Here is a 21,085-nt window from a genome sequence, read left to right on the forward strand (position 1 = left end):
CTTTTATACTCCGAATTCTGTGTATGTGTGTGTGTGTGTGGGGGGAGCAGCGTGGATTTATTTTCTTTTTCAGACTTGTGAAAGGCACGTGGACAAAAAATGGGGGAAATTACTAAGTGTTCTAGTTTGCTAGCTGCTGGAATGCAACATACCAGAGACCGATTGGCTTTTAATAAAAGGGGATTTATTTGGTTAGTTCTGCAGAGGAAAGGCAGCTAACTTTCCACTGAGGTTCTTTCTTACTTTTGAAGGCTCAGGGTAATCTCTGCTGGCCTTCTCTCCAGGCCTCTGGGTTCCAACAACTTTTCCTGGGGTGATTCCTTTCTACATCTCCAGAGGCCTGAACTGAGCTGCGAGTGCTGCAATGAGGTATACTGAGCTGCTTGGGCTGTGCTATGTTGTGCTCTCTCATTTAAGCACCAGCCAGTTAAATCAAATATTGTTCATTACAGCAGGCACCCCTCTTAGCTGATTGCAGATGTAAGGAGCAACAGATGAGGTTCACATACTGTTTGCTCATGTCCACAGCAGCAGAACTAGGTACCGTCACCTGGCCAAGTTGACAACTGAATCTAACTACCACACCAAGTGTCCTGTCTCCCACACTTTTCAGTTTGTCATTGTCTTTGAGCTATTTTACAACTGTCAATTGTAGAAAACCTGAGTATTGAAAATGATTTTGCTTATAGAAATACAAATTAATTTGTCCCACTGGAATGTGATTATTGCTCAATGGGTACTGACCAGATTTGCATTAATCTGTAAATTCATTTTTAGCCTGCCTCCTTGCCTGTATTTTCTCTTAAATTCTCTCTCGAACTGGTTGCTGCATCTTGTTGGTTTTCTCATTAAACAATGAATAAAATAAAATATTTGACACATGTTCATTTTACATTTGTGTGAGATTAATGGTTTTATGGCTTTCTAAAAACTATCCTTTTATAATGCTTCTCTGTATTTTCCATATTTCTTGCAATGGAAGCGTATGATCCTTATGACTGGTTAAAATTAAAACTACCTTTAAAAATCAAAGTGAGTTCACCTTCGTTTGAAATAATTTAGAATATTCTAGAGGACAACACCAGGAATGACAATTAGTATCTTTGAAACAGTTCTTAGTAGGACTCGATCTCTTTTTTTTTTTTAAAGTGCTTTTCAAATGTCTTCTGATCTTTATTTGGGTGCAAAGAATGGAAATGGGTATAGCAATGTTTTCCTTGGGTTTTGCCCCAGACACAGTCTCAGAAATAATGTATAAAAGAGAGAAATGTTTAATGGATACGTTGTATTGTTGGAAGGTAGCTTCAAGACATATCAGCACAGGTGCTTTGATATAAATGCGTGTGTTAGTTTCCATCTACTCTGTAGCAGGAGTTGGGGTCACCCAGCTCAGGAACGGCCACTGCAAGAGTTGACGAAGCCGACATTTCAGACTTTAATTAAAAAAAAAAAAAAAAAAAACACACACTCCAGAGAGAGTAATGAGAGACCTCAATCATATTTCTCTCTCAACAGTACCAGACACTTTGATAACAGCATAATACCTGTTATTAAAGCTCTTCCAAGAGTTAAGTCACTGTTGTCCAAGATTTGGGGATTGGCTAGAAACATCAGTAGGTATCCCTGCCCCTCCACGCACAGGGTGTTAGAATCTGGGCAGCTTGGTGACTATATCTGTAAGAATGCTGCACCAGACTTGACATAATTTGTCCTGTGTTTTGAGGTTGGTTCAGAGGTCTCCTGCTCCCCTGACCCTAACCAGAAGGTCAGCTTGCCCTACTGGTAGAATATCGCCTCCAGCAAACCTCCACTGACAGGTCTTGCAGGAGCACGTAACAGAACAGAAATCAGGGAATCTCAGACTTCATCAAATTGACAGAACAGGTTGAACGTGTTTGCACCTGCTTGCAAAGAAATGTATGGTGATGTGTTGAAATTTGCTCTACGACTTCGAACCCAAAAGTATTGGAAGGTGCCGAGATGCATATACTTTTTAAGACTGAGGTATAGTTGACAGATGATAAACTGCATAAACTAAGTTTGAGATATTCTGACATATGTAAACCTCTGTGAAACCACAACAATAAAAATAATGAACATATCCATCATCCCCTAAAGTGTTCCCAGGCCCTTTGGCATTCCCCTACCCCACCCCTCCCTGCACCCCTATCCCCAGGCAACCACTGATCTACTTTCTGTCCATATAGCTAAGTTTGCAGGTTTTAGAATTTTGTATAGATGGAGTTATAAGACAGAGATACCATATGTAAGAACATAAGCATGTCACCTATATCTCAGCGATTCCCCAGTATGAGCCTAAGGATCATCTAGGGTGGTTCTCAAAATACTGGTTCCTGGGCCACATACCAGACCCACTGACTGCAAGTCCCCAGGGTTGTGCAATGGAAATCTCAATTTACAAGCCCCTAGGGGATTCTTAGGCTAAGGGCAGTTTAGGGCACAGACTCAGGTGGTCAAAAAACCTGACATCCCCATCAGCTCTGAGAGGTCATTTCTTTTGCTATAAATGAACTTTACACTCTGTTTCTACCTTGGAATCTAAATTGTTGCTGTTTAGATCAGCAGAGAGACTTCACAGAGACTTCATTTCCAAAACAGTTTCCTTCTTGCTTGGACCCCTCTGTGGAGTGAAGCCCAAGTATAGCTATTATTATTATTATTGTTATCATTATTATTTTGTTTCTGGGAAGGCAGGGAAGTGGAGAGACAATTTTTTTTTAATTTAAAAATTATTTATTTTCAAATAGATTTTTTGTGTGTGATATAATTCACATACCATACGTGATGGTTAAATTCTGGTATCAACTTGACCAAGGGATGATGCCCAGTTGTCTGGTTAGGAAACTACTGTCCTGACCATTGCTGCAAGGATATTTCATAGCTGGTTGATAAACCAGAAGGCTGGTGGATTAAGTCAGTTGATTGCATCTGTGGCTGATTACATCTGCCGTCAGCTAAGGTGTGTCTCCCACCAATGAGATAATCCAGTCAGTTGAAGACTTCTAAGGAAGAAGAAGGACTCTTTCACTGCTTCTTCAGCCTTTCCTGTGGACTTCGTCTAGACCCTTCATTGGAGCCGCCAGCTTCACAGTCTGCCCTGCAGATTTTGGACTCTTCCATTCCCATGGTTGCATGAGACCCCATTATAAATCTCATATTTACAAATTCTGACTCCTAACTGGCCTACCCCAAGCTTTCACTCTCCCTTTCCATTATCACAATGCCCTCAGAGCTAGTGTTGCAAAATTTAAGTCAAATTACATCCCTGCAATGGCAAAGACTATGCATAATCACAGAACAGAAGAAAAATCTAATGAGCATATTAAAGAATGATAAAATAAATTACGCTTTAATTCACAAAAGTGCAAAATAAAACAAAGAGAAACCATTTTTCCCCTTAAATAGAAAAAAATTAAGGTTGGGGGGAACTCTACCCATATATATAAATGGGTATATATATATATATATATTTTATTTTTTGGTGGGGGGTAGGGTGCATGGTCCTGGAATTGAACCCACGTCTCCTGCATGGAGGGCAAGCATTCTACCACTGGAACCACCTGTGCATCCACAGCTTGTTTTTAAAAGCAGTCAATATATGCCTTGCCTTTGATTTCTCAGCTAATCTCCTGGGCATTTGATCCAAGAAAATAATCAGAGTAAGTGGATAGATTTTGCTCTAATGATATTTACTGTATACCCTTTATAATAAAGTTACAAAATAAGCCTTGTTGTATGAAATCAATTAAGTTTTAAAAGACTATCTGTGTGAGTGGGCCACGGTGGCTTAGCAGGCAGGGTGATTGCTGGCTATGCCAGAGGACCCGGGTTCGATTCCTGGTGCCTGCCCATGTTAAAAAAAAAAAAAAAAAGAAGACTATCTATGAATAGGAAAAAATACTACATCTGCTGTGGCTATCTTAGACTGATGAGATTTCCAAGTGATTTTTATATTTTCTTTGAGCCTACACACATTTTCCAATTTCCTTTCTTTTGATTTTTTAAAATATCTGATAAGTATTATTTTAAAAATTTCATGGCCAGTTAAGTTTCTCCATTTCTCTGACTTTGAAGTCAAGTCCTACATTTTCATGACCCACGTTTTCCTTCTGAAATTGTGAACAGAGTATTTTGTGTCCATAAGTAGACCTAGTCTAACATGAAAAGCAGAGTAGTGACACTCTTTTTTGATGTAACAGGTTTTTCATAGAAATGTATGCATAATCAACGATATGCGCATATTCCAGGAAGAAGTGGGATGATATTTTTCTCTATTTCCAAATGGTGTTCATGTTTACGCATAATTTAGAAGCAATAAAGAGCGATGGCAAAATTTAACGCACAAATCAGACGTGATTCTCAAAATTCAGATTTCACATTGACTTTGTGACTTCAAGAATGCATTTAGCATCGGTAATGTATTTGGCATTGTAGATCGGCAATCTATAGTCACACATCTCAACTTCTCATTTTTACATTATTTCTTCTTTTGGAAAGTCATTTTTAATATTATCATTTTCATCATTCCGGTGAGAGCAGTACACTTAGAAACACTAAGAATATTTTGTCCTTTTCTTCCTGGAACTCTGAATATCTTTTTTTATGTGGTTGCTAAGCAGATGAGACAATTCTGTGAATAATCTAATGTAGTGTTTACGAGTGTTATGCTCTGTGAATTCTGAATACATGTGAGAAATGCATTAACACAGGCAAAAATCGAATATGCCAACTCATAAACTTCAATTAAGAAGTTTTAATTGAAGGGAAAATTTTAGCCTAAAGATATCAAACAGAGTTTTAGTGATTTTACAGAAAACTATTGCCCCATTCCATAGGGTTTAGTTATTTTGGACAATGTAAAAGTTAATAAATTTCACAGGCAGTTGTTTTGGCTGATGGATCTTATGAAATTGGGGTTGGGGGAAAGGAGTAAGAAAAAAGTGTGTCTCTCCTTTCTTTCAGGGTGAAATAACACCCCTTTCCTGGAAAATAACACCTTGTCAGGCTGGGGCATATTCATTCTCTGCTATTACTGCTAAGAGTAGAAAACAGCATAAAACTGTGCTGGGGAGCTTTGACTTGTCTTGCTGCTGTTTTCTGTTATGGGTCGCACCAACAGACAGAAATGGGGTGAATTTCACTGAAACAACCGCAGCATGAAAAACAGGGGAGTTATACAGCACTCATCTTTAACTACTCATTCCAAAAACACAGCCTATGAAAACACACAGAAATGCAGGTTGCTCATTTTGCGGTTGGCGTGAGATTTGTTTGAAATCAAGTAGCTATAAATCGAATGACGTGAAATAGATCAATTTCCAAGTCCCAATCCTTGAGAAAGACCATTTTCTCAAGAGTTCAACATTCCTCACTGCCTGTATCTTCTAGAAGCAGTTCGAAACAGAACCTGTTAAACTTGCAAAACTTGTCAGTTGTTTGTGAAGCTGAGTGGCATGAACTTAGGTGTTTTATTAGTTTCTCAGTTCACCTGGTTAGGTAACAAAACATGATGTTAGCACATGGATTGATATTCTTTTGTTCCTGGCCCAGTCAGATACCAGAAAGTCCTGGACAAAAGCCAAATGTTCTGAAACAGAGAAAGGGGCAAACATACCAAGGGACGCCCAAATGAAGGTTAGACTTGGAAGGACCCTTACAGAACATGTTCTCTAACCCGCTGGTTTTCCCAAATGTAAATACCAGGGGGATGTGACTTTTAGGCTGCTGGTTTAAAGGTAACCAACCACAGGCTTTGGCATGGAACAGACCCACACATAGAGCCTGGCTCTGCCCCTCGCTGTTTGCTTTGGGGGAAGTTGAACTCTAGAACCGTAATTTATTTTTCTTCAAGTGTCCAGTGGAGTCATTAGTTTCTACTCAGTAGGATTGTTATAAGGATGAATGAGATTTAAGTAGTAAAACAAAATTTATGTAATAAAATGTAATCTATAAACTTTGATAAAATACATAGCATATGGTAGGCACTTAATAAATATCATTTTTATTACTACTAACAAAACCGGGTTAATCTACATTTGCATGAGAGAGAGTTAAAACTTTATTATACATTTTATGTTTCTAAAATTTGTAATAAAATAGGACCTACCAGTCTCAAAAGCATAATGGAGGTTGTTTTCATTGGCTAAAGCTGCTGAAATGCAGATACCATGAAATGGGTTGGCATCTACCATTGGGATTTACTAGTTTACAAGTTTACAGCTCCAAGGCCATGAAAAGTCCAAATCAAGGCACCAACCTAACGATACCTGGACTCCTCCAGATTGCAGGGCATATGGCAGCATCTGCTGACCTCTCTCTTCGCTTCCAGGTTTCACTGGTTCCAGCCTCTGGCTTCAGTGGCTTCCTTTCTGTCTCTGTGGCTTCTTCTCTCAACTTCTGGGTCTTTCTCTCTGAGCTCCTGTTGCTTTCTCTGAATTTCATCCTCTTATAAAGGACTCCAGTAAGAAGATTAAGACCCACCCTGAATGAGGTGGGTGACATCTTAAGTGAAGACCCTACTCGCCAACAGAACCTACTTACAATGGGTGCGCACCCATAGAAATGGATTAAATTTAACAACATGATTTTTGGAGGTTCAGAACAGATTCAAATCATCTCAGAGAGTACTGTGTTCATATTGATGATGAGGTTGGAGATTTGAAATAAAAGGCAATCTTTAGGTGTAACTTGTCTTCTGTAGCTATGGGATATGAGATCACAAGCCAGCGTGCCAGGAAGCATTAAACCAAGTGTGCCAGTCTATAAACCAATACAGAGCATGGAATAATCTAAATCCTTGGTTCTTGCCCCATTTGTGTTTAGACCTGAGTTATTCATTCTGTAAGTCAAATTCAAGTGTTGAAAACTTAGACACCTTTTAATACTGAGTTAGTTTTGCAGAAGGGATTATCTGAAAGTCGTAGGACTTAGTTGTGGCAGATTTTCATACAGAAATCTAACAGCTGATTAAAAATATTTTTCTTAGTTATTGCAAATGTCGTTGAGCATGTCTGAAAGTGGAATTATTTATATATAACAGGACAATTCAAATGTAAACTTTTCAATTTGGAATAATAAAAAGAAGCTGTGGAGAGGATATGAAGTGCTGAAGGTTAAATGAGGAAGATAGAAAACCAACAGAAAGCAAATGCATTGAGATTGGAATTTTTCATTAAAAAAGAACTAAAAGGATTGCTGGTTGATGGTCTATTCTTTTATGCGACCCTAGTCAAATGTTATTTGCGTTTTTTATTTAAATATATTTTAAGCCCCTTGGACGATTCATTTTGTTAGAGTGCAATTTACAATCCTAGTCTTGATAACTTGGCTGCTAATTCAGCTCTAAATAACAGATTTAATTAACCAGAAGTCATGCACTCCCTGTTTTGCCTGGGGGCTACCAGCTGATTCCTTGATGCAATCTGGCTGGATTTAGAGAATTCGTCAGCTGAGAGTCCCACAGGAAGGGCAATGACCCAGGACTCAGAAGTCCTGGCTCTGCCACTCCTTAGTCATGTTACCTGAGAAAAGTTACTTATTGTACGGGCAATAAAACCTGCTGGATGGCAGGTGAGAGTACTTACCTGTAAATGGCTAGGAGAAGAGGATGTTTCTTAGGACAAACCTAGAAGGTAGGTGAAATTTGAACTGAAGATAAGGCAGGTGAAAATGAGGGGGAGGAGATTTGTAAGAAACGACATACTAGTGACTTCTTTGGCCAGTTTAATATTTATTTGTATGAGACTTAAAGAATTTGGCAATGCGTTTTACATTTATACATGAATGTCTTAAAGTGTCTTAAAGACAAAGTATCAAATCAGTTGATCTTTGCTGCATAAATTATATCAAAATCTGGGGGCTTACTTAGACCATAGACTAGAGTTAACAGTAAAAATTATAAAAATGTGCTTTCGTCAGTTGTAACAAATGTACCACACCAATGCAATGTGTTAATAACAGGGTGGCATTTGGAAATCCTGAATTTTTTCTTTTGTTTGCTATATGGCAGGGTCACATTTCACTATTTTTCCATGTGAGTATCCCCTTATTGCAGTACCATTTGTTGAATTTTTGTTTGTTTTTTTGGGATGTGCACAGACCAGAAATTGAACCTGGGTCTCCTGCATGGCAGGAGAGAATTCTACCACTGAATTACCCTTGCACCCCCAGAAATCCTGTATTTTATGCATGATTGTTCTGTCAACCCACAACCTCTCTAATTAAAAAAAAAAAGGAAAATAAATAGTGGCTTACTACAATAATGATTTGCTCTGTCCTGCGGTTCAATGGCATGGCTGGGTGACAATGATGCTGATTTTGCCTGGGTTTGGCCATGTGACTGTGGTCAATAGACAATTGGGCTCAGGTGAGTTAGCTGTGATGCCAAAGATGGCTTGGCCTCTCCTTCCCTGTGGTCTCCCATCCTCTAGGCAGCTGGCCCAGGCTCCTTCATGTGGTGGTTAGAGGGTTCCAGGAGCAACAGAAGGCAGCCCTAATGCACAGCCCTTTTCAAGTCTCTCTTTGTGTCATATTTGCTAAATCACCTAACTAAATCCAGAAACAGTGGAAGGGGATTATCTGCGCATGAATAGAGAGGGGTGAGAACAAACTGGGGCCCATGACTGAGGTCAATCTACCACGAGTATGTTCAACTATTGGAAAAGGAATGTCAGAATTGCCTGGAAATATATTTAACTAATGATCAGAATTCATCTAGATCACTGCTGTCCAATAGAGATAAGAACACTAGCTAGCAACATAGGTCATTTAACATTTTTTTGTAGCCACGTTAAAAAAAAGTCAAAAGAAATAAGTGAGATTAATTTTAAGAATATTGTTTTATCTAACCCGATGTATTCAAAGATGTATCTGTTCAATGTGTAATCAATACAAAATTATTAATGAAAGCTATTGCATTCTTTTTTTGTACTAAGCATTTGCAATTGAATATGCATTTTACCCATATGGTGTGCCTTAATTCGGACTAGCTACATTTCAAGTGTTCGTAGCTATGTGGGGCTGGTGGCCACTGTATAGGGCAGCCCCGCTGTAGACAGGTACTTGTTAATTGGGTGAGAGTGAGAAGTAGGACTGGAAAACTGAGATTCATTGGCAGTCAATATGCAGAGATTCATTCCCCTCCCAAGCCCTGAGTACAGACTTGGCAGCAGATGAGGTGAGGGGCTGTGCAGGTGGTAGGACATTTGTACAAAGGCTGAATTCACTCAGGTGAAGTAGAAGGCTACGGAGTGTTCACAGTGATCTTGAACATTATGCCATTTCGTTGGACCATTGCAATAAGTCAAACGTATCCTCTGTCAGAGCCTCCCTCTCCTCATTGAACTTCCAACCAGCCTTTCTGATTCAATAACCGCACTCTTAAAAAAGGAAGGGAGAGCTGAGCTATTTGAGGAAAGCCTGCAGCAAGACTGTATGCACCTACGTACAGAGAAACTCCACTGCAAACAAGGATATTTCAAGGCATGAAAGAGAACTAAACAAATTAACATCAACTTTCTAATTCATAATCTCAGAATGATCTGAAAAAAAAAGAGTAAAAAAAGAACAACCACACTGATACAAAAAGGAACAAAGAGGGGACAAAAAAGATTCTTGAAGATGAAATAGGATTTCCAGAAAAAAAAAAAAAGAATAAATACAAGGTTTGGAAGATAAAATCAAGGATTACTCTAAAATAGTAAGTTGATTTTATAAAGTTAGCATTCAGAGGTGCTGAGTGATAAAGAATATCCATTTAAACTAAAGCCAACATTACACATGGTGAAATAGCAGAAGCCCATTAAGTGCAGAAAGAGATAAAGGAGCTTTCTATTATCACTATTCTTTAACACTAGAAAGAATAGTGGCCTTTAACCTGGAAAGGCCAACCAATGAAATTAGATAAGAACCTATAATTAAGGGTAAAAATATTGGAAGGAAGAGGCAAAAACAAAGAAAAGACCCCATTCATAATGGGGGCAACAACAAAAATCAGCTTAGCAGTTCTATGCAATTGTGGTAGATTTAAAATGAGCACAGGTTTTTTGTCCATCAAGAGATGGAATCTATGTTTCCTCCACATTGACTGACCTTGGCCATTCTACTTGCTTTGACCAAAAGAACATCAGCACCTATGGCACGAGAGGCTTGAAAAGTTCTTGTGGATTGGGCTCTCCCTCCTGGAACACTGCGCTGAGACCACCAGGAAGGAAGCTGGTCTGGCACTGCAGGATGAGAGGCATTGGAAGAGAGCCAAGGTATGATGCTAACAGCAAATCCCCAGGCCCCCAATGCATGAGAAAAGCCATCCTGGACTATTCATGCAAGCCAGCTAAGTGCGGTCACATGAGTGAGCCCAGAGGAGACCAACAGAAGAGCTTCCCATCAAACTATAGAGAAAAAAGTAAATAGTAAATCAATTCTTGGGGCAGTTTGTAAGGCAGAGATAATTAATGGATACAGAAAACTGCCCCAGAATCTTAAAAGTTGTAATTCTTTCAGAAACCATCTAATTCATGTACTGGAAGCAGGGCCTGAAGATATTAAGTTTGTGATAAGAAGGGCAGGTTTGAAACCTAGTCTTCATTTATGCATTAATCTGTTCATCCTTTTCAAAAGAATATTTTTATTGACAAATCTTCACACACATACATTCCATGCCTGGTGTACCATCAGTGACTCACAATATCATCACACAGTTGTGTATTCATCACCATGATCAATTTCTAGAACATTTGCATCACTCCAAGAAAAGAAATAAAAAGAAAAAAGATAAAACGCATACATCCCACACTCCTTACACCTCCCTCTCATTGACCACTAGTATTTCCATCTACCCAATTTATTTTGCCCCTTATTCCCCCTTTTATTTATTTATTATCCATATTCGTTTTCACTCATCTATCCATATCCTGCATTAGACACAAGGTTTTCACAATCACACACAGTTGCATGATGAAAGTTATATCTTTATATAATCGTCTTCAAGAATCAAGGCTACTGGAACACAGTTCAACAGTCTCAGGCAGCTGCCTCCAGCCACTCCAATACACCATAAGCTAAAAAAGGGATATCTTTATAATGCATGCAAATAATATGTTCATTCTTTCACCAAGAAGTCAGTGAGTGCTCTCTGAACTTGGGCAGAGATGCAACTGAAAGAGGAAACTGGCTTAGTTTAGAGACTTACAGGTAAACAATCATGATCCAGGAAGATATGCACCACAATAAATGTATGTGCAGAGAGCAGCTTCCAAGGGCACAGGGCCAGGTTGTGGAGGGGGAGGGGTCACAGCAGAGTTCACAGATGTGACACTTGACTGGACCATAAAAAGTAAGATTTTTTGAGTCACAGAAGGTGGGAAAAGACATTCCAGGCAGAAACAGGGAGCAAAGGTCCAGAACTGCTGAAGTGCAAGCCAATTGGGGGAAATGGAGAGGGATCTTGAGTGCTCACTTACCTAGTGATAGAAGGACTTGATTTAATCTGGCTTTTGTCTTATGTGGACCTAGTTCTGCATATCCATTTAGGATCACCTTCCCTCAAAGCAGGCTAATTTCAGCAAACTTTTCACTATCTTTTTATGCAAGAAGTGTCACACAAGGTAATATCATGCAAGAAGGTTCAGATTTAAACTTTGCCTCCTTTCTGCTATTGTCACTTTAATATGATCTAAATTTCACTACTGATTTTTTGGACATTTTTTATTGATATATATTATATATTCACATACGATGTAATCATCCAAAGTGTACAATCGATGGTTCACAATATCATCATATAGCTGTTTTTATCATCACAATTGACTTTTATTTTATTTCTTTGTGAAAAATAACATATATAGTAAAAAGCAATAAATTTCAAAGCACATCCCAACAATTAGTTGTAGAACACATTTTAGAGTTTGGTATGGGTTACAATTCCACAGTTTTAGGTGTTTACTTCTAGCTGCTCTAAGATACTGGAGACTAGAAGAAATATCAATATAATGCTTCAGCAATCCTACTCATTTGCTAAAGCCCATCCTCTCTGTATAACTCCACCATCACCTTTGATCTTTCTCCCACTCTTTGGGGGCATTTGGGCTCCACCCTTTCTAGCTTTTTTCATGTCCTGATGATTAATTTTATCCTAAAAGACATATGAACACCATTTCCCAACATGACTTTTGGAAATAATCTGCACTTGTAAAATGAACTGATGTCTTTCCTTCCTAGAAGAAGATGGAACAGGAGAATCCTGTTAGTTGACAACCGATCAACTTTACCACATCCCCTTCTGTAATTGAAACAAATACTTTAATTTCCTTGTGGTATATATGAGTATCATTGATTGGAATTTGGTCCAGAGTCAAGTGTTCCTCATTGTCGATATATGTAACTTCTTATATATTCTGGGAGTATGAACATTCCAATCCACAGTCTATTTAGTCTTTTTATCTCTGTGGAAAAATAGAAAAAAAGTGTATTAAACATTGCTTTTTATTTTTACTATGCCACATCCTCATTTAGATGTTGCATTGTTGATATTAAGAAAATCGGGTTCTTTGCTAAACATCTCACTAGTTACTTCTCTCTAGCGAATATGGAAATGAAAGGCTTTTTTCTTTAAAGGTGGCTCAATTGCACCATTCCAGTGCTTAAAGTGAAATTGACTATAATGTCACAGCAAATCACCTAAAAATAAAAAAGGACCTGAAATCATGTTGTCTCCTTCTGTTGTCAAAGTATGCACACAACATCACACAGGCTTCACTCTTCTCATTTCACTGACTTTCTGTTATTTTAAAAAACATGTCTTCCTGTTGCTTTGGTTTCCTTGAGTAGCAAATTTTCTTTTCCACCCGTACTCTCCACCTCAGGCACACACATTTACTCTGTTAGATGTTACAGCTGCAGGAGAATTCATAGCTGGTTATAATACTATGCGGTGAGACTCTTTCCTAGAAATAGAGGGAGCAGGGGGTTCCTTGAGGAAAGCTACTGAAAGGATGTGAGGTGAGCTGGTCCTGGAAATGTGAACCTTCACCAGGCAGACCAAGGAGGAAAAAGGATCCTGGTAGAGGACGTTCTAGTTTGCTAGATGTCGGAATGCAATATACCAGAAACAGAGTGGCTTTTAAAAAGGGGAATTAAATAAATTGCTAGTTTACAGTTCTAAGGCCAAGAAAATGTCCCAATTAAAGCAAGTCTATAGAAATGTCCAATTTAAAGCATCCAGAGAAAGATACCTTGGTTCAAGAAGGCCGATGAAGTTCAGGGTTTCTCTCTCAAGTGGAAAGGCACATGGCGAACACAGTCAGGGTTCCTCTCTCATCTGGAAGGGCATGTGGAAAACATGGCATCATCTGCTAGCTTTCTCTCCTAGCTTCCTGTTTCATGAAGCTCCCTGGGAGGTATTTTCCTTCTTCATTTCCAAAGGTCACTGGCTGGTGGACTCTGCTTCTCGTGGCTATGTCATTCTGTTCTGCTGTCTCTGAATCTCTCATTCCCTGAAATGTTTCCTCTTTTATAGGACTCCAGTAAACCAATCAAGACCCACCCAAATGGGTGGAGACATGTCGTCACCTAATCCAGCTTAACAAACACTCTTGACTAAATCACATCATTCAGGGAGATGATCTGATTACAGTTTCAAACATACAGTATTGAATAGGGATTATTCTACCTTTACGAAATGGGATTTTGATTAAAACATGGCTTTTCTAGGGTCCATCCATCCTTTCAAACCAGCACAAGGACCAAAGACCTGGATGAGTGCTTCTTGAGGAATCACTCAAGTGTGCACTTGTAAAAAGGTATAAAGGTGTGTGAGTGTGTGTCCCTTGCCTCATCATCACCTTCATTATGAGACTGCTAAGGTTCTGGAAGAACCAGAAGCCATGCTGAGGCATTGGGTCTTCATTTTCCAGTCAAGAGAACTCTCAGTGGTTGTAAAGACCTGGGGCTTGAGGATGAGGAAATGGAAGACTTTGACTTTGGGTAGTTTAGGAAATGTAAGGAGAAAGATTCCACAGATGACTTTGAGACTTGACTTGGATCCAGTTAAGGTCTGATGCCTTTTGATTAGCCGTTTCCTTAGGTCACAATTCAGAATTTTGAATTTCAGAATTCTTTTTCACCTGTTTAGTACAGGCTAATTTGCAACCTGCTAGAGTTTTAGTGTTGTTTTCTATATACAACAATAAAAATTTCACATTGCTCTTTCCTTTCTTTTTGGGGGGATGGGGATGGAGGTACTGTTTCTAAATTTAAAGTAAAATTTAATAGACTGTCAGGTCAATGTGCTTGAAAATAAAAAGAACCACCTACCATAACAATGCATTATTCTTGACGAATATAGGGCTGTCGTTCCCTTCATCTTGCGTGCTCTGCTTTAATCTTTATTGCATCTCAGAATTTATCCACATGTGTTTTCTCTTTCAGTACAGTCTTCCAGGCCTCCCACGTAGAAGGCCAGAGTCGATATGTTTCCTTGCTGTCTGTACTTAGTTGCCTGCCCTTCTCAGCAGGGCTGAGAAAATGGATATGCCCTCTCTTCCAATGTCTTCTAGGAATATTTGGAAAACTCAGGTTAACATTTCATCCCCATAGCCAGAGCTGTGAAACAAAGGGATAGGTGAAAATATTGGGGGAATTTCATTAGTCATAAAGGCCAGAAAGTAAAATAAAATAAAAATATTTTATATATAAAAATAACAGTGTAAACATTTTGGCTTTTCATTGTATCAATTACCTGCAGTTATATTTGTAGGCTTAAATGAATACTTGTGGAATGAGCTGTAATCTCACATGGTGGAGAGATTTCTCAATTCTACAGTCAGCCCCTCCTTATCATTTGCCAGTACCACTGTTGTAACAAAATAATCAGGCCAAGTTTTGATTTCCAAACTGATGTCTGTATTGCACTGAAAAGTCATGATGACTCACAGATGGTTGGCCCTGCATCAGCAACGAAATTGCTCATCTGAAAAGATAAAGAGCCCTATACTAGAGAGAAAGAGGACCCTCAGGGAGTATTTCATCTAGAAAAATAAGACCTCTATAAAATGGGTTCTAATAACCATTGTACTAGAAATGGTTCAAAGCTTGTCCATGATATTTTCCTTTATTAAATTTTCTAAACTGCTGGACCCTAAAACCAACCCGATCACTGTTTCTTTCTGTGTTAAGATTCTGTTGGATAAATGAACCATTTGAACTGGAACCCCTGTGGGAACTGTTTGCATGTGTTGCAAAAGCCAGTACCCCCATGTCTGATAGATTAGCCTAGAGCGGAGGTGGGACTAGAATTTATTATTCAGCATTTTTATTCCTATGATGCTGTGCAAAAGGCAACTTTATTATTTGCAGAGTGGAATTTCGAATTATACGTACGTTTAAAGATTATGTTGAATTTTAGCAGCTACTCTATTATAAAATCAGCATTATATGTCATTCATAAAGAAATAATAATTGCTCCCATTCCCTGGGTGTTTACTGTATCCCAGGCATTGTGCAGAGTACTTCACTTGCATCATCTTATTTTACCTTTTTGTAACAGGATGTTAAATGCAACTTTCCCTGTGTTCGCCAGGTTTTTGGCAGCGCTTCAAAGCTTGAGAACAATAGGTACAGATTATCTAGGCAGAACCTGCTGCCGAGATAGTGAAACCAGTTCTGCCGCCCGCTGTTAACCATCATCCACCCTCAAGGTACCTAGACAAAGTGGAAGCAATCACTAAGAAGAGTGGGGCAGAGAACCCCCTTTTAGAGAGAGCGCTATGCTTTGGCTTTCTCTCCCCCTTCCCCCAGCCCATCTCCCAAGGCCCTGGATACAATCTGGAGTCTGGACAGAGAGCAGAAACCAACTCGATTCTTTCCTAACATTGCTACATCAGACTTATACTATAGAATTTTTCTTCCCTGCCCTTGGATGAATTTCTGATAGAGGCCGTAGCTTTTCTCATTACTTCCGGATGTTAGGTCCAATTCAGTCTGATATGAAAATGCCATGCTCACATTTAACTGACAGCTTTTCCCCTCCTGAGGTTTGGCCTGCCTCGGGTTGAAAAGCCTGCAGCGCTAAAGCGTCGTTGACTTCCTTTATATTTCTGCATCTTGCTTTTCTACTCCTTCTCCCCTATTCACTGTGCTTCTTTGGGATACAGTGTTGGAAATGGAGAAGAACTGAGGGGCTGAAAAGATGGTATCTGACTGGGATAGCTGTAATCTATCCACAGAAGTGTGGCAGATGGTGAAATACTGACTGTAAATCCTGGCACCCTTTTGTAGAAGTCTTGGAGACCCCCGCTGGGCATGACACACTGCAATTCCGTGGCTTGGCCACTTCTGACTTCTGGTGGTCCGCCCACTCGAGCTTCTTGTAGAGTAGGTTGGGATCACTGCCTCTTCTCCCCTTTCCTGTCCCCATAGGTGGTAGGTGGTCCTCTCAGATGGATGCCCTTTCTCTGTCTCAGCACAGATTAAGGCTCGCTCTCCTGCGTGGGGTGCACCTCTGGTGCTGCTGGAACCCAATTAATCCCCAAGTTCCCTCCTTTCCTTCCTCTGGCTTCAGGGAAGGTCAATCACAGCCTCTGGCTTTTAGGCCTTTTTAAAAACAGGCATGACGGTACATGGGTGGTTCAGTGGTAGAATGCTTGCCTTCCATGCAGGACACTTGGGTTAGATTCTTGGACCATGCACCCATCCCCCCAAAAAACAAAGAAACAAACAGGCATGAGCTAGAAACAACTGCATGTGTTCCCTCCATGCTTCGGATTTTCCAGATATTACACTCTCTCTCAGTTGGTTTGAAGTAGGTGAGCTGTGGAGGGGAGAGCCCCCTTTTCTCTACCCTCCCTGGTGGGAGTTACACAGCACCCTAGCAACCCTCTCCAAGCATACCCAACTACCAGCCTCTCTAGTGAACCTTTAGTCTTTTCTTCTGTCATTTGAGGAGAGTCACAAAATAATAAGATAACGGTGGCAAACAGATTTGGGAGAACTCTTTGCAAGTCTTGAAGCCTTGACCAGTACCCCAGGTGAGATTGTGATGGTACTTGACCTATTTCTCTCAACTTTGGCTCCTTGACGTAATTTGTTCTTAAAGTTAAAATTAACCTGCGATTTAGGAGTTATCTCCTTTTTACAGATGATGAAATTGATACTCAGAAAAGTTATGTAAATTACCTAAGACTGTACCACAAAGAAATGGCAAAATGGAATTTTGCTTAATTCTCTTCCCATTATTTCCCAGACTCCAATGAGTACTTACAAAGCATGGGGTGGGGGTGTGTGTAAAGAAACATGATGAATTCATTGTTCAGCATTTTCATTGCTATAATGGGAAATCATGCTCTAAAAGATGTGTTGTATAGTTCAGAGCTTAGCTGAAGTTTTATTTCTTATAAAGGTCAAGGCTGTATGGATCTGAAGTGAGTCCTTTTCTTGGTTCCAGAGTTTGGAACAAGTAGTCAGGATGCTCCTCAAGCCAAAAGTCAATTTTTTCCCTCAGAAGTGATAAATTGGACCAGTTAAGAAAGAAGAAAAGAAGTATTATTAATATTGCACTAGAAAAAGAAATGCAAGAATATTATGAAGCTTGGGAAATTTTTCTTTTTTGCTATTATTTACTACTTGCATTGCCCTTATGTAATATTGGCATTTGGAGTTTATTTTTGTGTTAAAACTCAGTTACATTTCCACCCCAGTGGAAGCAGAAGCCCAGAACAGTGTACTTTCGTGAAGATGGCTTTTCCCACTGGGAGAGGGAGTCTCTTCTGTGTGTTATCTCAGCACTCTCAAATCCCTCCATTGTATGTGAGAAGTTTCATCCATTGTTAGCCCTGAATTATTTTATAGTCATCCCTCTCTAGAATTTTTACCTTTTAAATGTTGACTATCTGGCTTGTGCCAACAGAAAAGAATTTCAAGATAGAGCAGAAACAGAGAAAGGAGCGGAGAGTGAGGCAGTTGGCTGGAACGTGAAAACACCATGGCAATGCATCAGTAAGATGGCGCTGATCATCCCACTCTCTATACACTACTTCTTACAGAACATGCAAAATGAGCATTGGTCCCAAGCACTTTGCGAATGGAAATTGTGTAGTATCACTCTTGGCTATTGCACCCTATCTCAGTTGAGTATATTTGAGATACACACTGGCAAGTTGTACTGTGCAAATAGAGCTGTGCTACAGGTCCAAGACAAGTTGAAGGAGCCTGGACTTGGCAGTCAGAGCCAGCCGAAGTTCTAACAGCAACAATTCAGTGCACTATTCCAGGAATGTGTGATTAAGTTTATTATCTAAACATAAAACCATTTAATACGTCTCTTAAAAAGTTTTTTTTTCCCTAAAAAACTTATTCTGGGAGTGTGAGGGTTGTCCAGCAGCGGAATTCTCGCCTACCATGTGGGAGACCCAGGTTCCATTCCTGGCCCATGCACTTCCCAAACAAACAAAGAAACCAACAAAAACAAACAAACAAAATTCAACAAATGGTGCTGTAATAACGCGATACTCCCATGGAAAAAGAATGAAATGTGACCCCACCATACAGTATACAAAAAAAAAAAAAAAAAAAAAACACCAAAAAATGAACTCTAGGGCAATTCCAAATAAAATGTTGTTACCTTCAGCAAGTATAAAGAATCATTTGTTTTGCATATATATTCAAGAATAGGGCATCCTTGGTCCATACAAGGAAGTCATGAGTTGGGCTGTCTGCAGCCTTGCAGAGCTTCCCAATCTCGTCTCGTGAGTGCTCCAGTGGCACCCCCTTTACACACTGCAAGACTGCCGGGAACTTGGTACTTTTCTATCCATGTCTTCTGCCAGTCTGCATCTAACACAGTGCCTGGCCTATAAGGGATGCTTAATAAATATATATTTTAATTAATTAATTTTTATTGTGATAATATATATACACCGTAAAATTCACCAATTTAATCATTCTTTAGTGTATGAGCCATGGCGTTGATTGCATTTACAATGGTGGGCTACCATCAACCATTCATTGCTAAAATTATTTCACCCCTCAAAACAATTAAATTTTTAAAAGCCTACAGGGCCACACAATGCAGTGAACCCTAATATTAAACATAGACTGTAGTTAATAGCACAATTATAATAATATTCTTTTATCAGTTTAACACATGTACCACACTAATACAAGATGTTTAGTCATAAAGGGAAATATATGGGAACTCTGTCTTTTTTGCATGATTTTTCTGTAAACCTAAAACTCTAATAAAAAAGGGGGGGGGGGGACCAATCGCAAGACACTACAAAATCAACAAACAACAACCAGAATTGCTACATATTCTTTATTTCAGTAAAATAAACGATTGAGTTTAATCCTTTTTAGAGAAACGGTCATCGTTGAAGACGAAAGTGGACTTTTCCTGAACTGTGAAAGATTTGATAAATCTTGAAATCCTAAGTATTGCTGATGGAACTAATTTTATGAGCTAAAACAGCAGTAACAACAAAACCTTTGGATGGCTTAAAAACTTGGGTCATTTCATATAGGATTTCCAGGCTGCCAGCTTGGAAAGCAAAATTCAGGCTGGACCAAGTCCAACAATGACCAGTGATTAAAGTATGATAAAAAAACTTCCTGTTTTTAATTAGGGACTCCAAGTCAACAAAGAACACAAAAATAAAAGTAAAGATGTCTTCAACTGCTGATAAATCGTTTATTTTCCTGTCTGATTCTGTTGAACAGGAAAACAAAAGCACCTTAACCTTTGCTTTCTTATGTTCAGTAATTTTAACAGAAAGCATCAGGATTTAATAGATCAGGTCTTGTGTAATATTAGGCTTGCTGTTAATTTTTTAATATGTGGGAAAAAGTCTTTATGTTCAATTTTCTCACACATAAAATGAAGACAATAAATCTGTTATCATAGTGCAAGAGTGAGGATCAACATATTTATAAAACACAACCTGTAGTGCCATCTTAAAAATTCATCCTTTATTCCCACCTTCTTTTTCTGGTACTGCCTCAGGACTCAGCTTACTAATGAAGTAAGTTTTCCCTAAAGTGGACCTCGCCTCTGTTCTCACCCACTCTTCTCACCCTACCTAAGCCAGACCACTGTCTAGCTTTCCCAAGAACTGGATCCCATCAAGTTCACCAATGATCTCCATTTGTTAAATCTCATGGTCAATTTTCTGCCCTTCGAGCAATATGTGTCCCATTCAAATAACTCTGTCCTTCTTGAAAAACATTTACCTCCAGGCTTCTGGGACTTTCACTTGCCTGGATTGCCTCCAACAGTATATATAGTTTTCTTTTGTTCACTTCTCCTATGCAGACTTGTAAATGTGGGAAGGCGCCAGGACTTGGCTCTAGCACTCCTCTTCTCTGTCTCTCCTCTCTGCCTAGGTGATTGCATCGTCCCCCACATATGCTGAGGACTCTTGGCTTCTAACCTTAGCTCCAGAACTACATGGAGACTTGCCCACTGAGATGTCTAAAAGGGACCTCAGACTTAACATGACCCAAAGCAAACTCTGACCACCGGACTTGTCCCAGTTTTCTTTCCACTCCACCTCTTCAATTGGTCTTCCTTTTCTTACTTAAGTGGGCCTGTCCTCTATTTAGCTCAGGCAAAAACTGGAAGTCAACCTCAACTCCTTTCTTTTCCCCATTCAATCCATCAACTGAGGTTCTTTCTTACGTGGAAAGGCTCAGGGTGGTCTCTGCTGGCCTTCTCTCCAGGCCTCTGGGTTCCAACAACTTTCCCCGGGGTGATTTCTTTCTGCATCTCCAAAGGCCTGGGCTGAGCTGCGAGTGCTGAGATGAGGTATGCTGAGCTGCTTGGGCTGTGCTACGTTGTGCTCTCTCATTTAAGCACCAGCCAATTAAGTCATAGTCATTCATTGCAGCAGGCACGCCTCCTAGCCGACTGCAGATGTAATCAGCAACAGATGAGGTTCACATGCCATTGGTTCCTGTCCACGGCAACAGAACTAGGTGCCTTCACCTGGCCAAGTTGACAACTAAATCTAACTACCACATCCAATATGTCCTGAGATCTGGCTTGTTCTCCTACTGTGTCTTTCCTATTTTCCTCCTC

General features: G+C 39.6%; 1 long non-coding RNA gene across 1 annotated transcript; it reads right to left on the reverse strand.

Annotated features, from left to right (window-relative positions):
* Window positions 1–12,331: 12,331 nt before the first annotated feature.
* On the reverse strand, window positions 12,332–15,709 carry LOC143669711 (uncharacterized). Its single transcript, XR_013169006.1, has 3 exons — window positions 15,550–15,709; window positions 14,332–14,619; window positions 12,332–12,461 (listed from the first exon to the last, which is right to left on the reverse strand). It is a non-coding gene; the product is annotated as an uncharacterized LOC143669711 (long non-coding RNA).
* Window positions 15,710–21,085: the final 5,376 nt, after the last annotated feature.

The sequence above is a fragment of the Tamandua tetradactyla genome, chromosome 26 (assembly GCF_023851605.1).
Source record: "Tamandua tetradactyla isolate mTamTet1 chromosome 26, mTamTet1.pri, whole genome shotgun sequence".
NCBI lineage: Eukaryota > Metazoa > Chordata > Mammalia > Pilosa > Myrmecophagidae > Tamandua > Tamandua tetradactyla.